A 19,110-nucleotide genomic window follows, 5' to 3' on the forward strand; every position below is an offset into this window, starting at 1 on the left:
TGGGGATGGGGGTTGGAAGGAATTTCTCTAGGCTGGGCTACCAGGTGTCTTGAAGTGGCAGGGGGCGGGGGAGGAGTCCTTGGCATGTGGGAATGAAGAAGCTGTTTGAACTAGGCCATTTGTTGTGGGGGAGCCCCCCTTCCTGGTGCTTCCCAGCCACCCATGGCCTTTTGATGAGAAGAGGAATCTGTGGTTGGTGAAAAGAGGACACTTTCCAGGTCAGGAGCTCATCATGACAGCATTTCCTTTGCATGTGGTGTATAGTAGCCCATTTTCACCCTCTAATTGTGTCTTCCTTATTCATGCTGCTGGGCTTGTTTGTGTTATCAGCAGGACTTTCATTCAATCTGGGAAAAGAATGAACCTTTCTGAGTTGACTTCTTTTGCTTGTTTAAGGTTGGGAAATGCTGGCCCTGAATTATCTTCTTCTATTGTGTGATGGGCTCATAAGATGCCATGTCACTATGTTGTTCCTCCAACCCTATAGTCTCTAGCCAGCTCATCTTCCTCTTTCCATCTTCTGAAGTTCTTCTTTGGTTGCTTCTTGCATTATTTCCCAAGTCAATAGTCGTCCTTAATAGAGAAGAGCAGGGAGAAATGAGTCTGTGCTATCATTCCTTGTTGGAATGGACATTTTGTAAATGTAATTTTAAAAACTAATTTTTAATTGGGGGAACTATTTTTTTTAGCTGAGGCAAGTCATTTTATTTAATTTTGTTTCTAAATTGGATTGTGTGGCAAAGCAATGAATTTAAAACATCAATTGGGAAAAAGAATGAAGTTTAGAATTACCATTACCAACCTAACATAAAAGAAAATTAAAAAACTACTATATTAAAAACTCCTGTTTGGGGCACCTGGGTGGCTCAGTCAGTTAGGCATCTAACTATTGGTTTCAGCTCAGGTCATGGTCTCGCATTTCATGAGTTCGAGTCCCGCATTGGGCTCCATGCTGCCAGTGCAGAGCCTGCTTGGGATTCCCTCTCTCCCTCTCTCTTTTTCTCTCTCTCTCTCAATTTCTGCTCCTCCCCCACTCACTTTCTCTAACTTAAAAAAATAATAAAAGAAAACGAACACAAACTCCTGTTTAGTCAGAATATGTATATATGAATTCATTTTCTTGTTAGTTTGTTAATAACTCATGTCATTCTAAAAAGAATTTCCCAGGAAAGAGAAAGTTCTTTTCTGCAGGCAGGGTTGGCTTCTTCTGAGGTCTGTGAGGTAAAGCTCTATTTCAAGATTCTCTTCTTGGTTTGTAAGTGGCCATTATCTCCATGTGTCTTCACATTATCTTCCCTCTGTTCATGTCTCTATGTCCAAATTTTCCATTTTATACAGACAATAGTTATATTGGGTTATAGTCCACTCTAATGACCCCATTTTAACTTGACTACAGCTGAAAGAAACTTTTCTCCAAAAAAAGTCACATTCTGAAATTCTGGGGGGTTGTAAGGTTTCAGTATATGAATTTTATAGGACACAATTCAACCCATGACATCACCTCATTTAATGTTAATTCTGTTCTTTCAAATTGCTCAAAAGTCTTGGTGTTTCCCTTGATTCCTTCCTACTTCACATTCCACATCTGGTATATCACTGAAATTGTTTATGTTTATAATAAAATTATATGAGAATTTGACTTCCCATTACTTCAAACAGCTACACCATGCTTCAAGCCATTATAATCTCTATCCTGGATTATTGTCATTCATAGCTTTGTCTTTTTTTTCTGATGTTAACTCCTATAGTCTATTACCAACATAGTAGCCAATATGACATTGTTAAAATGTATATGATATCACATTATAAAATCCCCCAATGGCTTCCATTACAATGGCCAACTAGCCTTATATGACTCCTTATTCACTATTTGTATTTCATCTCCTGCCTGCTTCTTCTTATATCTGCTGTAATCGTCCTGGCACCTAAATATTCTTCACATCTGGTATTTAGGCACGGTCTTGCCTCAAGGCTTTTTCAATTGCTGTTCCCTTGGCCTAGAGTGTTCTTTACTTGATGTCTAATAGCCTACTTTGCTTATTTCCTTTAAGTCTTTACTCATGTCACCTTTTCAGTGAGCAGTTTCTAAGATAAACTGTTAAATTTTTCCCATTCATTCAAGGCATTTCATGACTACATTTTCTTCTTTAGTTTTTACCTCAGTAGTTAACATCACTTAATGTAATATATATTTTACTTTTTAATCTGTCAATTTTATTTTTTCTTCCACTAGAATGTAAATGGTATAAGGTCATAGATTTTGTGTTGTTTGGTATATTGTTATATCCCCAGTGCCTCAGAGTATCTGTCAAACAATGCTCATTTGATTAATATTTATTGAATATATCAATATATGTGAAAAAAAATGTGAGGTACCAGTGTTCAGTTTTCTAAAATTGGTAGGACATGGAAATAGACAAGGTACAGTTAGGAGTTATAAATTTTTTTTTCACAGTTCAAAACAAGTATATAGCTACACTTTATAAACAAATATTTAATAAAGTAGAATAAACAATACTCATCTATATTAGATTCCATATTAAAAATTATAGAAAATATTCTCCATAACTCTGCCTTTATTTTCATACAAGTACCTTGTATTGTACTTAGTAACTCTTTTAAATATATTTATTAACTCATAGCCTTTCTCAGATTCAATTTGCTTTAAATAAATTAATAATAATGAAATAGCAAGTTATATTTTTTCTACATGCTTAAATTGTACAAATTCGGATAGAAGAAGCCTGTTGAAATTGACTTCTTATCCTTTCACTTATTTCTATAAAGTTTTTGCCAGTCTTTCCTCATTTTATTATAGTCCCAAGGAATGGAATTAGGCATGTTCAAAGGAGTCTTGGTTTCCTTCATGGAGAATATTAGCAGAGGGTCAGAGGCTCACAGCTGAGTTGGTGGTGGGTATTTGTCTCTGATGTTGCTACTGAGGAAACTTTATGAGTGATGGATCTTTAAAAATATTTCCTTTCTTATTACAAGTTCACATTGATTTTACAAATTTAACATATAATATTGCTTACCCTAGTTTTTAATAGTGTGTGGTTTCATTGATTACCAAGGTTTTCTCTATATTGACATTTGGCACACCAGATGTCAGGCTGAGTTAGCAACAAAGATAACCCAGGGCACAGGAGGTAAAGAGAAGCCAGGGACCATGACTGGACTACTGGGATATAAATACGATTTAATAAGTTTTTCCCTTAAAAATTTCATCCCTGTTCCTGACATCCACTGTTATTTTCTTTTTGCTTCACTTTTTTTTTTTTCTGTAGCAGAGGGGGGAAAAAGTCTGTTCGTTGTCTATTTCCTCCACTATAAACTAAGTTGTAGGAGGAGATTTTATTCAATTTTGCTTAATGTTATGTTCCCATTGCCTATATAAGTTCTTGGTATGTAGTAGTTCCCTGATAAATAATTGTTAAATAAGTGAATTATTTTTTTCCTTATAGAACCCATAAATTGGATGAAGTCACCAAGTGAAAATGTCTAAAGGGAAAAAAGTTAAGGGTGAAGAATGCAATTAAGTCATATTATGTTTCAGGACAAAGAGAAAAATAATCAAAATCATGACAGGAAAGGAGTCACTGGAGATAGAAGAAAAAAACCCAGGCAAAACAAACAACAACAATCAACAGGAGTGTCACAAGCCAGGGAAGAAAGGGATTCTAAATTGGAAATTTATGGTCAATATCAGCAAATGTTCAAAGAAAAGTAAAAACAAAAAATTTCCCTTTACCATTTGTACATGTACCCTATGTACATACCCTTTATACATACCCTATGCACTGTTTTGAACTCAGCGAAGCAGTTTCAGTTCAGTAGTGAGTGACATAATGATTTGGTTTCTGGAGGGATCAATGGAAAATCAGGCCATAAAGAGAATACACATCTAGTATTTTCTCACAAAGTATGTTATAAAGGAGAGGAGGCCTATGCTACAGCAGTAGGTGGATAGAAATGTTGGGTCTCTGAAAATGTTTTTTGTGATTTTTCCTAATAAAACCAGAGTGATTTGAACATGCCTTATATTCTAAGAGTAAAGATTCAGTAAGCATTTGAATGTAAGAAGAAAAGGAAACAACAGATAGCTCAAGATCCCTGAAGGAACAAACCTCAAAGGGCAAGAAAAAGATAACCTGAAACAAGAGTTTCAGGAGCCCATTCTCCACTAAGAGAAGAAAATATAATGTATCTGATTTGAAAGTAAGATTATTGGGGAGAATTTCCAAGTGGCAGAGTTAATTCATTCATTCCAGGGAAGTTGGAGGCAACATCTTCTGCCAAGAGTGCAAGGGTAAATGATAGAGGGATATATATAGATATAGATATAGATACAGATATAGATACAGATATAGATATAGATATATAGATATATATATACAAATATACATATATATACATATATATGTGTGTGTGTGTATATATATATATATATATATATATATATATATATGAAGAGAGGTCAGAGATGAGGAAACATGGATACGGATTTTGGAGACCAGGCAGTGGATTGACATACAGATTTTTCAAACTCAGTCTTGAAGTAGGACTGGTATGAACCTCTGTGACATTGTTGGGATGGCATTTGCATTGCCCACATATTTACAAGGTGGCTCATTTTCTTTGTACTCTTTTGGATGCCAGAGTAAGAGCTTAGGAGTTAGATCTTTGTAACCTGTATATTGGAGTGAATTTACTATTAAGACTGGATATTTTATAAAGGACTGGAATTAAGATGGAATTGATGGTCTTAATGAAATCAAAGAAAACTAGAAGAATTTTAAGAGCTAAAATGATTGGGCATTGCATCCAGAGGAAAATACTGAGATTCAAAATATTCTTTTAAAGTGTATTTATTTATTTTGAAAGTGAAAGAGAGTGAGTAGGGGAAGAGCACAGAAAGGCGGGGGGGGGGGGGATCCTAAACAGGCTCTGTGCTCTCAGCGCAGAGCCCGATACGGGCTCAATTTCACAAACCGTGAGAAGAACCCTTTCTTCTTATTCATGACCTGAGCGGAGATCAAGAGTTGGATGCTTACCTGACTAAGTCACCCAGGTGCCCTCAAAAATTTTTTTAAAGGTAAATAGTTAATGAAAACATTCAGAGCCTAGTGGTAGGAATGGTTTACAGATAAGGTATAGAGATAAATTATTGGAAATTGGGAGATCAAGAAATGTGAAATCAGGATGTTAAGTAGGTCACAGACAACACATAATTTTTCAAATTCCAAAGACAAACATACGCCAAGATGTTGGTATATTTAGTTGTAGAGAGAACTATATCATCTCTGTGTGCCAAAGTCCTTGGTGAATGTAAAAAGTAATGATGAAAGAAGAGCAAGAAACGTTATCTACAATAGCCAAACTATGGAAAGAGCCCAAGTGTCCATCAACTGATGATGGATAAAGAAGATGTGGTATATATACACAATGGAATATTACTCACCCATTGAAAATAATGAAATCTTCCATTCACAATGACATGGATGGAGCCAGAGTATATTATGCTAAATGAAAGAAGTCAGTCAGAGAAAGACAAATATCATATGATTTCACTCATATAAGTAATTTAAGAAACAAAATAGATGAACATAGGGGAAAGGAAAAAAAGGGAGAGGGAAACAAACCATAAAAGACTATTAATGATAGAGACAAACTAAGGGTTGTTGGAGGCAGGTTGGTGGGAGGTGGGCTACATGGGTGATGGATATTAAGGAGAGCACTTGTTATAATGAGCACTGGGTGTTATATGTAAGTGATGAATCACTAAATTCTACTCCTGAAACCAATATTGCAATGTATGTTAATTAACTAGGATTTAAACAAAAATTAAAAAAATAAATAGGAAAGAAAGAAAGAAAGAAATACAGGAAGAAAACTGTATAGCTATTTGGCAGGTGTCTAAAAGTGCATGCTTTACATGAAAATGGAAAATTAGGGGCGCCTGGGTGGCTCAGTCGGTTGAGCTTCCGACTTCGGCTCAGGTCATGATCTCACAGTTCGTGGGTTCGAGCCCCGCGTAGGGCTCTGTGCTGACAGCTCAGAGCTTGGAGCCTGCTTCAGATTCTGTGTCTCCCTCTCTCTCTGACCCTCCCCCATTCATGCTCTGTCTTTCTCTGTCTCAAAAATAAATAAACATTTAAAAAAAAAAGAAAGAAAATGGAAAATTAGTGGTTTGGAAGCAATATGAGTGAGGAGGAAGAATGCTGTGCTTCCTTTATGACTAGAAATAATGACAATAAGAATGAATTGCTCTCTTTACATGGATGCAGACAAGGAGCTACTACACAAGAAAAGTGAAGTTCCCACTGAAGCATGCAAAGAAAGATAGTCCTGTGGGGTCTAGTGGGTTTTTTAAACAATGGAGTTGACAGTTGAGAGTATGCAATTGAAAGGAGTTAGGAGGAAAGGCAGTAGTGATAAAATGAGATGGCAGAAACACAAAGTGGTATAGCTAGTAATGTTGGAGGGGATGATAAGCCAATTGTTAAAGAGATGTCTCTTCAGTCTAGAATAAAATTAAAACAATGATGACCATAGGGAAACAGCAACATTCATGCAAAATTATTCAACACATATTTCTACTTAGGGTTTTGACTTCTAGCCTGAAAAATAAATTTTCTCGGGATGTCTTTGGTTCTTAGTAAATAGCACAATATTCCTCTGAGGCAGAAGGTTATTATAAGTATTTATAATTAAGGAAATTGAGACATTGTTAATCAAAGACACTCAATCAAGCACAGTTGATCATGTTTAACTAGACCCAAGAACAGAGAGAAATAAATATTAATGTCAGCCTCTAAGTTCCTAAAGGAGAACAAAAATGCCAAAGAAAGTGACATTCATTATTTAGTTCCCAAAACAATAATGATACCTCTTACTTATAATTTATTTTGTTCTTACAATATTCAAAAGTATTATATTCTATACCTGTATGAACATGTAAGTGTATAAAATAATACAATAATGGATAGGTCTCATTTTGTCTTTATTTATATCCAGTTTGCTGAAATGCTTGGGTCTTCAAAGGTAGAGGAAGAGATTTTGGGTGATTTTCACATACACCTTCTACCTTTTCATTCAGTAGCTCTTATCCTAATCTCAATAATAATATTCGTTTTTCTGCTTTTGCATTTTATTTAAATAATATATTATTTTGTGATTCAATAAACAAAGCACTAAAAATTACTTAAGTCTTTGTACCTGATTGCTTTGCTTCTGTGATTTCCTATGCCTTCCTTACTATTTCTAAGCAACTATATTATATTTAGCACCATTCATCACATCATCTATGCAAAAGTGGGTACAACTTCCAAAATTAGAGTCTGTGACATACAATCCAAAATAAAGCTACTTAATCTTTCACAAGTAAGTAGAAATATGAAATGTCAGTGACACACTGGATAGAAGAAACAGTGAGACAAGCAGGGCATTTAACCTACATTATCCCCACAGTGCTTTAAGAAATAATTACACCATTATGTGTTTTTTGCTTCTACTATGTCATAATTGTCTTACATCTCAAATCATTAATTAAAACAGTTTATGAGCAGGCTACTGGCTGATTTAGAATAAGTAATTTAAATTTGGAAAGGGCTTCTTCTAAGATATATCAAGGAGAACTTAGAAGCTACTTTCACTTATACTAAGGATTGAGTATATAGTAGAAAAGATAGTGCTATGAAGGTTCTAATAACAAGGATGATTATATAATTTAATGAAAAAAAGTACAATATATAACCAAAGTACTTGTCAGAGAAAATAATTTTTATTTCTAAAATATTTTTCTGTATTTTCTAAAAAGAAATCATGAAACATGTTAGGTTCAAATTTAAAATAGAATATATTGATTTTCCACATTGACATCATTTTTTAAACATTTTTTGAACGTTTATTTATTTTTGACAGACAAAGACAGAGTGTGAGCGGGGGAGGGACAGACACAGAGGGAGACACAGAATCCGAAGCAGGCTCCAGGCTCTGAGCTGTCAGCACAGAGCCTGATGCAGTGCTCAAACTCACAAACCATGAGATCATGACCTGAGCCAAAGTTGGACGCTCAACTGACTGAGCCACTCAGGCGCCCCACATCATTTTTTTTAATTTCAAGAATTATGAAAGCATACAGAAAGAAAAAGTAACCAGTATCAAGTAATTACATGAAGTCTGCTTTGTTACTTACTGAAATCAAGTATCACAATACCAAAAATGGAGGGCTGTGAATTGTTTAAAATCACAATTTTACAGAAATAAACATCATTTTATAAGCTAAGATTTTAGGGGGGTAAGACAGAAATAAAATATATAAGTACAATAAATAATGCATTAGATAGTGATAAGTGCTATGAAGGAAAATTAAACAAGGAAAGGAACACATTACCATTTTAAATAGGGAAGCAAAGAAAGGCTTCACTAAATCAAATGGCATTTGAATACAGACTTTGGATTGTCAAAGTCTTGGGAAGTGTCAAGCCATGTAGATATGCAGGGGAGGGGGGGAGAATTCCAGGTAGAGGAAGAGTGGGTCCTAAGTATACTAGGTGTAAGCCTAGTGTAGAACAGCAGGGAAGTGAGTTTGGCTGAAATGTCTATTAGCAAGTAATTAAATCAGGAAGGCATTGGTGGTAGTGCTAGTGGGAGTGACAATCTCCTGTTCACCTATACGCTTCTCTAAAATTTTTGACATTTAACTCTGAGTGAAACAAAGTCCACCTAAGGATCCCGTGTTGTGTAACTTATCTTTTAATAGAATTATTTTACTGCTGTGTGGAAGAACAGATTGAAATGTGACCAGGAAAGAGACAGGGAGAATAGTTTCAAGAAAATGAAACATGTTGGTGGTTTAGGGCAAAGAAGCAGCAGTGGAAGCAACAGAAAGTGGTAGGATTCTAGGTATATTTTAAAGAAAATACTAATGGGTTTTCTGGAAACTGAAAATGAGGTGGAATGGAAAAGAGATGTCAAGGGGCCACCCAAACTTCTGGCTTGAACAACTGAAAGGATGAGTTTGTCACTAATGAAATGGCAAGATTATGGGAAGAGACAGTTTGGGTGGTGGCAATGGGAAGGGGTGGTTAATGATTGAAAGTTCAGTTTTGAGAATTTTGAGCTTAAAATTCTTATAAGAATAAAGTCAGAAACACTGATAGATGGATGGACATGGATCTAGAGTTGAGAAAATTTAAGAGTGGAGATATAAAAACATGGGCATAATTATTATAAAATGTTATTTAAAATGATAATATTGGATATTAACAAGAGATTTAATGCAGATAAAAAAAAAAGAAGAAATTAAAGGTCTAATTGCTGGCACATTACAACACTGGACATGAAGCAGAACCATTAAAAGAGAATGAGAAGGAGCTGTCAGGTAAGGAAAGAAAAAAAACAGACAGGAAAATACGAATTTGGAAGACAAGCAGAGATAATGTTTCAAAGATAAAGGAGCATCAAATGTTGCTAATAAATCAAAGATGAGGGGATGAGAAATGGCAGTTGGATTTTGCAGCGTGGAAGTAATTAATTACTTTCAGGGAGGGTGGAACAAGAATCACATCAAGTCAGTTCAAGAAGATATGCTGGAAGTAGCAAACTGAGGAGATTGGCTAAAAAAGGAAGAGGAGGTACGGAACAGAAAATACAGGGAAAAGTGAGATTGAAGCAAAAATGATTCAACTTACTGTAAATTTCAGCATTTCATCCAAGTGAATCCATTCTTAAACCTTAATTAGACCATTTGTATATCTGAATTTAATTAGCCTTTGCAAACCACTATTTGGTTTGCATTTTTCTTTATTAACAAGTACCTCAACTAATATTATCCAAGACATTAAGTATACACAATTTTTTCAATATAGAATAAATTTGAATATAGAATTTCAAACTAGATGAGAAACTCAAGCCAAACTTACTATGAAACATCAGCACAGATCAGGTAGCACCAATTCAATTTCTCTCAGGTATTTTACACAAGAAACTATATCAAAACGTATACATACCCATAACAATATTCCCCTAAATGGCTTAAAAGAAATGTGCATTCCTTTGCAATCTCTCTTATAAGCAAGCCATCTTCAAAGTTTTATACTTGATACAAATACAGTGAAGTAAAATCTACATAAAGAGTAGAGATCATGAGATAGGTTTCTTTAAATCAAGGGACTGGTTTTGGCTAACGAAGTTTCATATGTATCAAGTGTTACGCTTTCACATAGCTTTGTTCAAGCATGTTAAGAACAGATGATAGACAAACCAAAACTATATTCATTTTCACTTCATAAGCATCCCTTGGTTTTGCCTCCAGCGGGTTATGGTGAATCAAAATAAAATATAAACTGCATATCTTCATGGATTTACATTTTATCATACAAAACAGGAAGTGAGAACAAGTAATCTCATCTAGAGCCATTCTAGAGAAGCCAAATGGAAAAATGAAAGGTTTCAGAGAAAGCATGCTTTTGTTAACAGAGAAAGTCACATTCAGTTATATATTTAGTTGTGCTTCAAGTTTCAATACTGACTTTAATGAAATTCAGATAAAATGTTATTATTTAAAGTTGTTTACACACTCACCCCACCACACACTATATTTTTAACACTTTTAAGTAGTGTGAAAAATTGTTTCCTGCTGCTTTGCTTTGACAGCTTAAATAACTTCCAAGCAATACATGATCTTTAGGAAAACATCATAATGATGAATTTAACTAATGTACTTGCATTTGAACACATGTATAAATGTGATGCTATATTTTCCCCCAAATATTTGGAGTAGTCAACATACTGTTAACAATATCACTGATTATGAATGAATCTAGGTCTAAGAATCATGTGAATCTATTATTTAAGATATACACAATTATTAAATTCAATGAATTTGATTATTACTTTACATTGCAATTCAATTTAACTCAATTTTACCTTGCAAAAATTCTATTAATCACTTTAATATACAAAGATGTAGTTCTGATGGAAAGACAAGAAAGATAAGGTAATGCTTTCAATATTCCCAACACCTATGGGGTGACACCTTATTAACAACAAAGATATGTGCTAAAATCAGAATATGAACATTTTATTCAGTCAGAAGAGTTAAGAAAGGTTTCATAAAAGAGATGAAAGGTTTCAGAAAAGAGATGATGTTTGAGCTGCATCTTAACACTTTAAAATGAAAGAATTGGTTTCATATGTATGATCTCACTTGATACCCATATTTCCTCCTCAACTCATGATAATTGGGGTTTCTTCTCAACCCTTTCAAGTCCTCTTGGTTAAGGTCACAGGAATGAATTGCTAAGAATTTTAATCATGACTCATGAGTTTTTAATAGTATGCAAAACAAGTTAACCTCTTCTTCTTGAAAATCTCCTTTCTTCACTAATATTTTATTTTTAGTTTTTGATTCTCTGTTCCTGAAGATGATTGGGTATTAATATCTTTACATACACTCTTCCTCTGACTTAGGTATTAAATTTACATCAGGCTTATACTATGTGTTAGGGAATGTTCTCTTTTTTCCCCCATTCCTGTTTATTTTGAGAAGTTTATAAGATATTAGAATTCTTAGGTAACATTTGTTTAAATACTTCTAAAACTAGCCTGTCAAATACATTTCTTACATGGAAAAATGCTTTAAAATACAGAACAAATTTCTTCAAAGTCTATAGGGGCATTTATGCTTTATATTTCTTCTTGAGACAGGTAATACATATTTTGTAGGAATTTGTCCATATGTCTAATCTCAAATTTGTTAACATAACTATATTTTTTATTCAACTTTCAGGGCCCTTCTACTCACTTTTCCATCTGTCATGATTCTCACTTCTCTAGATCTTATGATTTAGGTTGCAACTCAAAAGTAATGTCAAAGAAATTTTTCTTTATCCATTATATAATTTTCTTACAGATGTCAAGTTTCTCTCCGTATCATTAACTTAATCATTTCCTGAAATTCCCTTTTATTTTTTATTTTTATTAGGATTTAAGCTTTATGAGAGTAGGGACCTAGTCTGACTTATTTATCAATATATCCTGAATTTCCAGAATAGTGTCTAGGATATAATACAGCATAATATTTTTTTGAATAAATGAATGGTACTTGTTATTTCTCATAGTTTGCTCACATTTTTGCATACCCTGCAGTGAGACACTGTCTGCCATTTTTGTTCTGGAATATTGTTCTGGATTTATGTGGTGAACAGTCTTTAAAGATAGGTATAGTGTTGCCCTCTACAGCAAAAGGGAGACATGCTTATTGTTTAATGTAATAAAGATAATTTTTGTCTCCAGTCTATAGGGAGGGCAAGCTTATGCTCAGAATGCCTTTCCTGAAATACAATCCAGTGAGTGGGCCCATGTGGGCCCATTGGCTTGGTCCTTGTGGGACTGGCGAGCAAAAGAAATTGACACACATATGCTGAAGTTAATCCCATTTTTAGTGCTATACGCAATATAGTTCTTTTTCTCTGACTCAGGTTTCTCCAATGTTCTCCAAGTACTCATGAAACCATCATAAACTATCTTGTTAGCTTCCTATAGAGTAAGATCTCAAATCTTCACATTTCTCAACAATTACATACTAATTGGCTGTGCAGGTATGAGCAGAGGTAAGGTATGATTCAATATACTGTGTTGAGATTTTGAGCATCTTTTCTAAAATTACACAGTGAATAACTTGAGGTTTTGGGTCTGGGTCCCATGTATTCTATCTAATACAATTTAATATTAGAATGAAAACCGCTCAATGACTATAAAAATATTTATTTTTAAAAGAATATTTTTAATCTTTATTTATTTCTGAGAGAGAGAGAGAGTGTGAGTGGGGGAGAAACAGAGAGAAAGAGAGACAGAATCTGAAGCAGCCTCAAGCTCCGAGCTGTCAGCGCAGAGCCCAGCATGGGGCTCGAACTCAGAACTGTAAGCCCAAGTCAGATGCTTCAACGACTGAGCTCCCAGGTGCTCCTAAAAATACTTCTTTTTAATCTTCCCTTAGTATATACCACTTTAATATCTTTTGATATTTCATATCATATATTCTATTTATATGATAATTGTTAATGACCAAGATGCATGCTATCTTCTCAGCTAAAGCCATTTATTATTTTATCATTCTGGAAAAAAAAATCTTTCCAATTTCCTACAATAAAATGGTGCTAAAACAGAATCATTTTAAGTACTTGCCAATAGCTCATTTCTATTTTAGCTGTATTAAAATATCTACTTATATATTTTTTACAAGTTCCTTATATATGAAGTCTTGCTAATAAGCCTGAATAAAATACTTCTTTCCAACATTATTTTTGAAATGTTTTATGGAGTTGCTACTTCAACTCCAGTTTTACATTTTTTAAGTCAAGAAAATAATTCAACTAAAGTCTATTACAGCACAGTTATCTTATTTGTTACACTAGCTTTGCAGCTACCAAAATTTCCTTGAATTATAGCCTCAGAATTTAACCAAGGTCCCCCACCCTTACTATCCATGGCTGAAATCATCCTTAATAATTTTCTCTGACTTGATACATAAACAGCAATATATTGACTTTATATTCCATCTGGATATGGCTAATAAATTTGGGTTACTCAGCTTTAAAATTGTTTTGGGAACATAAAACTCATTTAACTCATCAATTATGTGGTTGCAGTCACTGTCATTTGGCTTTTTGGAGTATAAATAACTTGCTACAGTTAAGCTACTGAGCTGTTGTTTTATAAATTTTATCAGCTGAAGGATTATTGCAGATACATGCAATTGTAAAATAAGTCAATCAGTATTCATATATTTCACAATATATTCAATCAGTAATTTAAGTATCTTTGTAAATTATTCCATAAAATATACAAATATTTACTGTGGCATAAATCACTGCATATGATATATTGTAATGATTTTCCTTCCAAACCCAATTATCAATTTTAGAGGGCAAAGAAATTGCATAATATAATGTTATTTTTAAAGAAATATGTGTGCTTAATAAAAAAAATCAATATGTAACTCATTTTGTCATATATATATATATATATATATATACATACATAGAGATAATTGAATTCTATTTAAACTTATTACTGAAATCTTATTAGCTTCCAACAAATAGTTCTTTAAAAAGGCAATATTTAGGTAGTTAATTTTGAACCAAAAGGCAATACTTGTTTGGCTTCCCTTTAGTGTTTTTACATTGTAATATGAAAAATCCTTTTCATCATGCACATATTCTCTCTAATGTTGAAATTTTAATGGTATTCTCCATATCATTTTACCCAAAAATCGGTATAAAGCAAGCAAAAATGTTTTCTTTGCCTTATTTATTTTAACAAAAGCAAAATGCTTTGCAAAATTGGTTTTATTTTGTTTAATACTATTTAAAAATACACATATTTCATTATCTGATCTTAAAACTCCTGAAATATGTTTTTCCATTATTTGAAATAACACCCTTTGAGGGAAAAAAATGGCAGGGCATTCATACTTCTGTAATGGGTACATATCTTGGTGTTCAGAGGTTAAATCACATTTGCTGGGTTGATGCCTCTGAAAAGAAGCACCCCTCCCAATTTGCATGATTATTCAGTTATTATTTGCTCATACATTGGAAAAATGGGAAAAGCATTCTAGGATATTTATTTTTCACCCACTCTATTCTCACTAGACATCTACAGAAACACATAGATACGCATAGGCATGCATACACACACAAGCATAGGGACACTTTTGCTATTAGAAATGAGCACTCACTGAGAACATGCCATGTGGTAGATACTCTTCATTTATGAACTGCTTTCATTTTCAACACAATATTTCATGATAGAGAAACAAGCAGAGAAGTTAGGTGAACTTTCCTAGTCATCCCGTGACAAGGGATGTTGCAGGGATTTGAATCCAGAGAATCTGGCTTCTGAGGCTAGCCTCATATCCGTGATACTCTGACAAATTATTTTGAAAGTTCCATCCAACTACTTTTAATTAAAACATACTATTCTTCCTTCAAGTTATTTTTTAAAATCAGTGTATCTCTTACATTTAAAGCTCATAAACATGAGCCATCTATTTAAATCAATGAAATGACTATATTATGCGTTAAAAGGATTGGTAAGAGTTGCTATTCAGTATAACAATTAAAGGACACATTACTTCTTAAATTCTTGCATGCTCTCCTTCTCCTCATTAATAAACTCTCTGAACCCAAAAATAAGGGGAAAAAAAGAAAGAAAATAAATCTTTATAATTTTGTCATAAAGGAAGCAACTGATAGTTTGCATAGCCAGTTCAATGATGAGTTAGTAATACACTCTTTCATTTCTTACATGCAGATTTCAATATATTCTTCACTTTACCTATGCCCTTTCTAGGTAGAATTCTTTTTTTTTTTTTGCAAATAAATCACTCATTTCACTTGCATATGTTTTTATTGTATAAGATATGGGGCTATACAACAACATGCTCTGGTAGAAATAAGTGAAAATCTACTAAAACAGCATAAACATTTGGAAAGCATAACATGATATATTGGGCTAAATTTCAGGTAAATTATTATATTAAATTATATTAAATCACTGTTGCTTGTTCCTTTACATTTGAGATGTGTGTTACTACCATTTTCTTCTTCTAAGTTTTAATAGTCATTACCTTTTATTCTTTTATTTTAAATGAAGAACAGGCATAGTATATGCTATATTTGAGCTTAAAATCATTCAGAAAGATTACCTAAGCAATACACATTCTGAGCTGTGTATTCAAGACAGATATCAAACAAATATTTTAGATTTCAAAAAATGAAATCTTAACATAAATTAAAAGTTCATAGCTATGCTTGAACTAATTGTGAATTTATGTAAATAGTGCTTCCTTTCCTCTTTCTACATTGCATGTGGTCATTATCACTATTATACCATATGGGGAAAATGAATAATTTATAGATTTGTATATGCCTAAGTAAAACTATATTTTGAATATTTACTGCTGCAATATTATCACCATTTTAATATAACAAAAATAACATTAAATAAATATGATAACAACTAAAAAACCATAACCTAACTTTTAAAATGCATTATCTATTTTTGGTATTAATTTGGCATGAGAAAAGCTTATCTAAAATAAAGACAGAAATACAGCCAAAAGATAGGTGTCTGATTGTGGTTTGCTGACTCTTTTAACTAAATATATACCAAAAAGCTCAGCACATCTCTACTGCAAAGGCCAAATTAAATATTAACAATGTAAATCCTAAACTAATACAGGTGGTACCTGAATTTCAAACTGGAAGCTGTTTTTGGATATATATTTAGATGTGCAGGGTTCTATTAATGATACATTGATGCTGTTAAAATCAGAAACATTTTTAGTAGAAGTTTTAATAGAACCATTAATATCACCATTAATATCAGGGGCTTACACAGTTTGCCAACATATTCACAAAATAATTTTTATTTCATTTGGGAACATTATATCATGGAAACAGAGAGTATATATAGGCAAAATAAAGATTCATGGTTTCTTCTATTGTTCTTAGCTTCCAAAGATACACATCTCAAATTGTTTAAGAAATAATACAGTTCCTGCATTTTCAGCTGTTTTTTATCATCCCAAGTATATGCTGATTTCCAGGAAACTAAAAGTCCCTTTTCTTCTTTACTTAAAGCTTCTATGTTAATATGCTTTGTGATAAAAGTTAAAAGATTTACATTAAATAAATCTGCCAGTGGTTATCTGAAAAATTCACATAGACTTAATAAAGATAAGTTAGATTGTATGGAATTATTTTAAGTTCCCTTTTCAATATCTGTAAAGTCCATCTGGTCCAGTGTGTCGTTCAAAGCTATTATTTCCATTGATTTTCTGTTTAGATGATCTTTCCATTGATGTGAAGTGGGATGTTAAAGTCCCTTACTATTACTGTGTTATTATCAATTAGTTCCTTTATGTTTGTTATTAGTTGATTTATATATTTGGATGCTATCGAGTTGGGGACATAAATATTGACAATTATTACATCTTCTTGTTGGATTGTCCCCTTTATGATTACATAATGTCCTTGTCTTTTTACAATCTTTGTTTTAAAGTCTAGGTTGTCTGTTATAAATATTGCTACTCCAGCTTTCTTTTGACATCCATTTAATGATAAATGTTTTCCATCCCCTCAATTTCAACCTGCAGGTGTCTTTAGGTCTAAAATGAGTCTTTTGTAGGCAGCATATAGATATGTCTTGTTTCTTTTTAATCCATTTTGACACCCCATCTCTTTTGATTGGAACATTTAGTCCATTTACATTCAAAGTAATTAGTGATAGCTATGTAGTTACTGCCATTTTATTACTTGTTTTGCCATTGTTTCTGGAGATTTTCTCTGATGTTTCTTGTCTCTGTCACTTTTGATCTCTTCTTTGTACTTAGAGTCCCCTTTAATATTTCTGTCAGGGCTAGTTTAGTGGTCATGAACTCCTTTAGTTTTTGTTTGTCTGGGAAACTCTAGCCTTATGGGTTTTGCCTTGTAAGTTAAGGACTTCTTTTGTCTTGTTGCTTTTAAGATTTTTCCTTATCTCTATATTTTGCAAATTTAATTACAATATGTCTTGGTGTTGGCCTGCTTTTGCTGATTTTGATGCTTTCTGGATCTGGATGCCTGTTTTCTTCCCAAGATTAGGGAAGGTTTCTGCTACTTCTTGAGATAAATTTTATGCTTCCTTTTCTCTCTCTCTTCTGGGATTCCTATAATTAACAAATGTTATTATATTTGATGGAGTTATTCAGTTCCCTAAGTCCATTCTCATGTCATGTAATTCTTCTTTCTCTCTTTTGTTCAGCCTCATTATCTTTCCATTATTTTGTCTTCTAGGTTACTAATTCACTCCTCTGTTTCTTATAGCCTATTGTTCAATGTATCAAGCCTATTTTCAGTCTCATTTCACTAATATGTGGAGTTCCAGAAACAAAACAAACAAGCAAAGAGAAAAAGAGAGAGGCAAATCGAGAAACAGACTCTTAACTACCTACAACAAAGTGATGGTTATCAGAGGAGAATAAGTGAAACAGGTGATGGGGATTAAAGAGTGCACTTGTGATGAGCACCGGATGTTGTATGCAAGTGTTGAACTATATTATACACCTGAAACTAATATTACACTGAACGTTAACTAATTGAACTTTAAATAAAAACTGAAAAAAATGACCATTCATCAACATAATTCTTATTTTTATCTTCAAAGATCGGATCAAACAATAAACTTTTATCATAATCTTTCTACCCTATAAAATGGGGATATGGGATTTATTTATTGAATAAATAAATCATACAGAGCATACTGGATCACAAAACAACCATCCAACTAGAACTATATAGTTGGTATAATTGGTTGAGGCTAAAATTGTGAAAAGTTAAAATAATAAAAAAAAAGTGATGGCCCTTTCATGATTACCAGCATTATGAACATTTGAATCAATCCATGATATGACAACCAAAACAGTCAATTCTTCACATTCATTAATAGAAACATGGTATTTAGAATGAAATAGGTAATGATCAGGTTTCCCTTATACACTCTTCAGATTATATGGGTATTATCACTTTCAATTTTAAAATGAGAAAGAGTGTGAGCTAGGAAGACTTAGTATTTTAGTGAAGGAACTTAAAAGAACCTTAGAATCAACATATGAACATTTGAATGAACTGGGTATGTATTGTACTGAATAAGAGAACACATTGGTTTCTTTTAAATGGTTGTTGAACTGTTCTATGAATGAAGAAGGAGAGTAAATTTGTAGGACTTCCAATGATATAATTTAGGCCAACAGGAGAAAAATTAGTATATATGATAGATTAATGCATATAAAATTTTTCAATAAAGCAGTCAAAATTTGAATATATTCCCCATATAGGTTCAAATATATATAATGAAGATGTCATATGAAGACGTCAGTCATTAAATAGATAGTTGAACTATGCAAAATTTAAATGCCCCTCCAATTTTTTAATTCTTGATTTATGATTATTTCATTTATTATTTCATTCACTAGATATTTGATTTTTCATTAAATATTTAATTTTTTCTTGTTAGGTTAAGAGATGGAATCATCTTTTTTACCAAATATAATACACTTTG

This window comes from Panthera uncia, chromosome B1 (assembly GCF_023721935.1).
Source record: "Panthera uncia isolate 11264 chromosome B1, Puncia_PCG_1.0, whole genome shotgun sequence".
Taxonomy (NCBI): domain Eukaryota; kingdom Metazoa; phylum Chordata; class Mammalia; order Carnivora; family Felidae; genus Panthera; species Panthera uncia.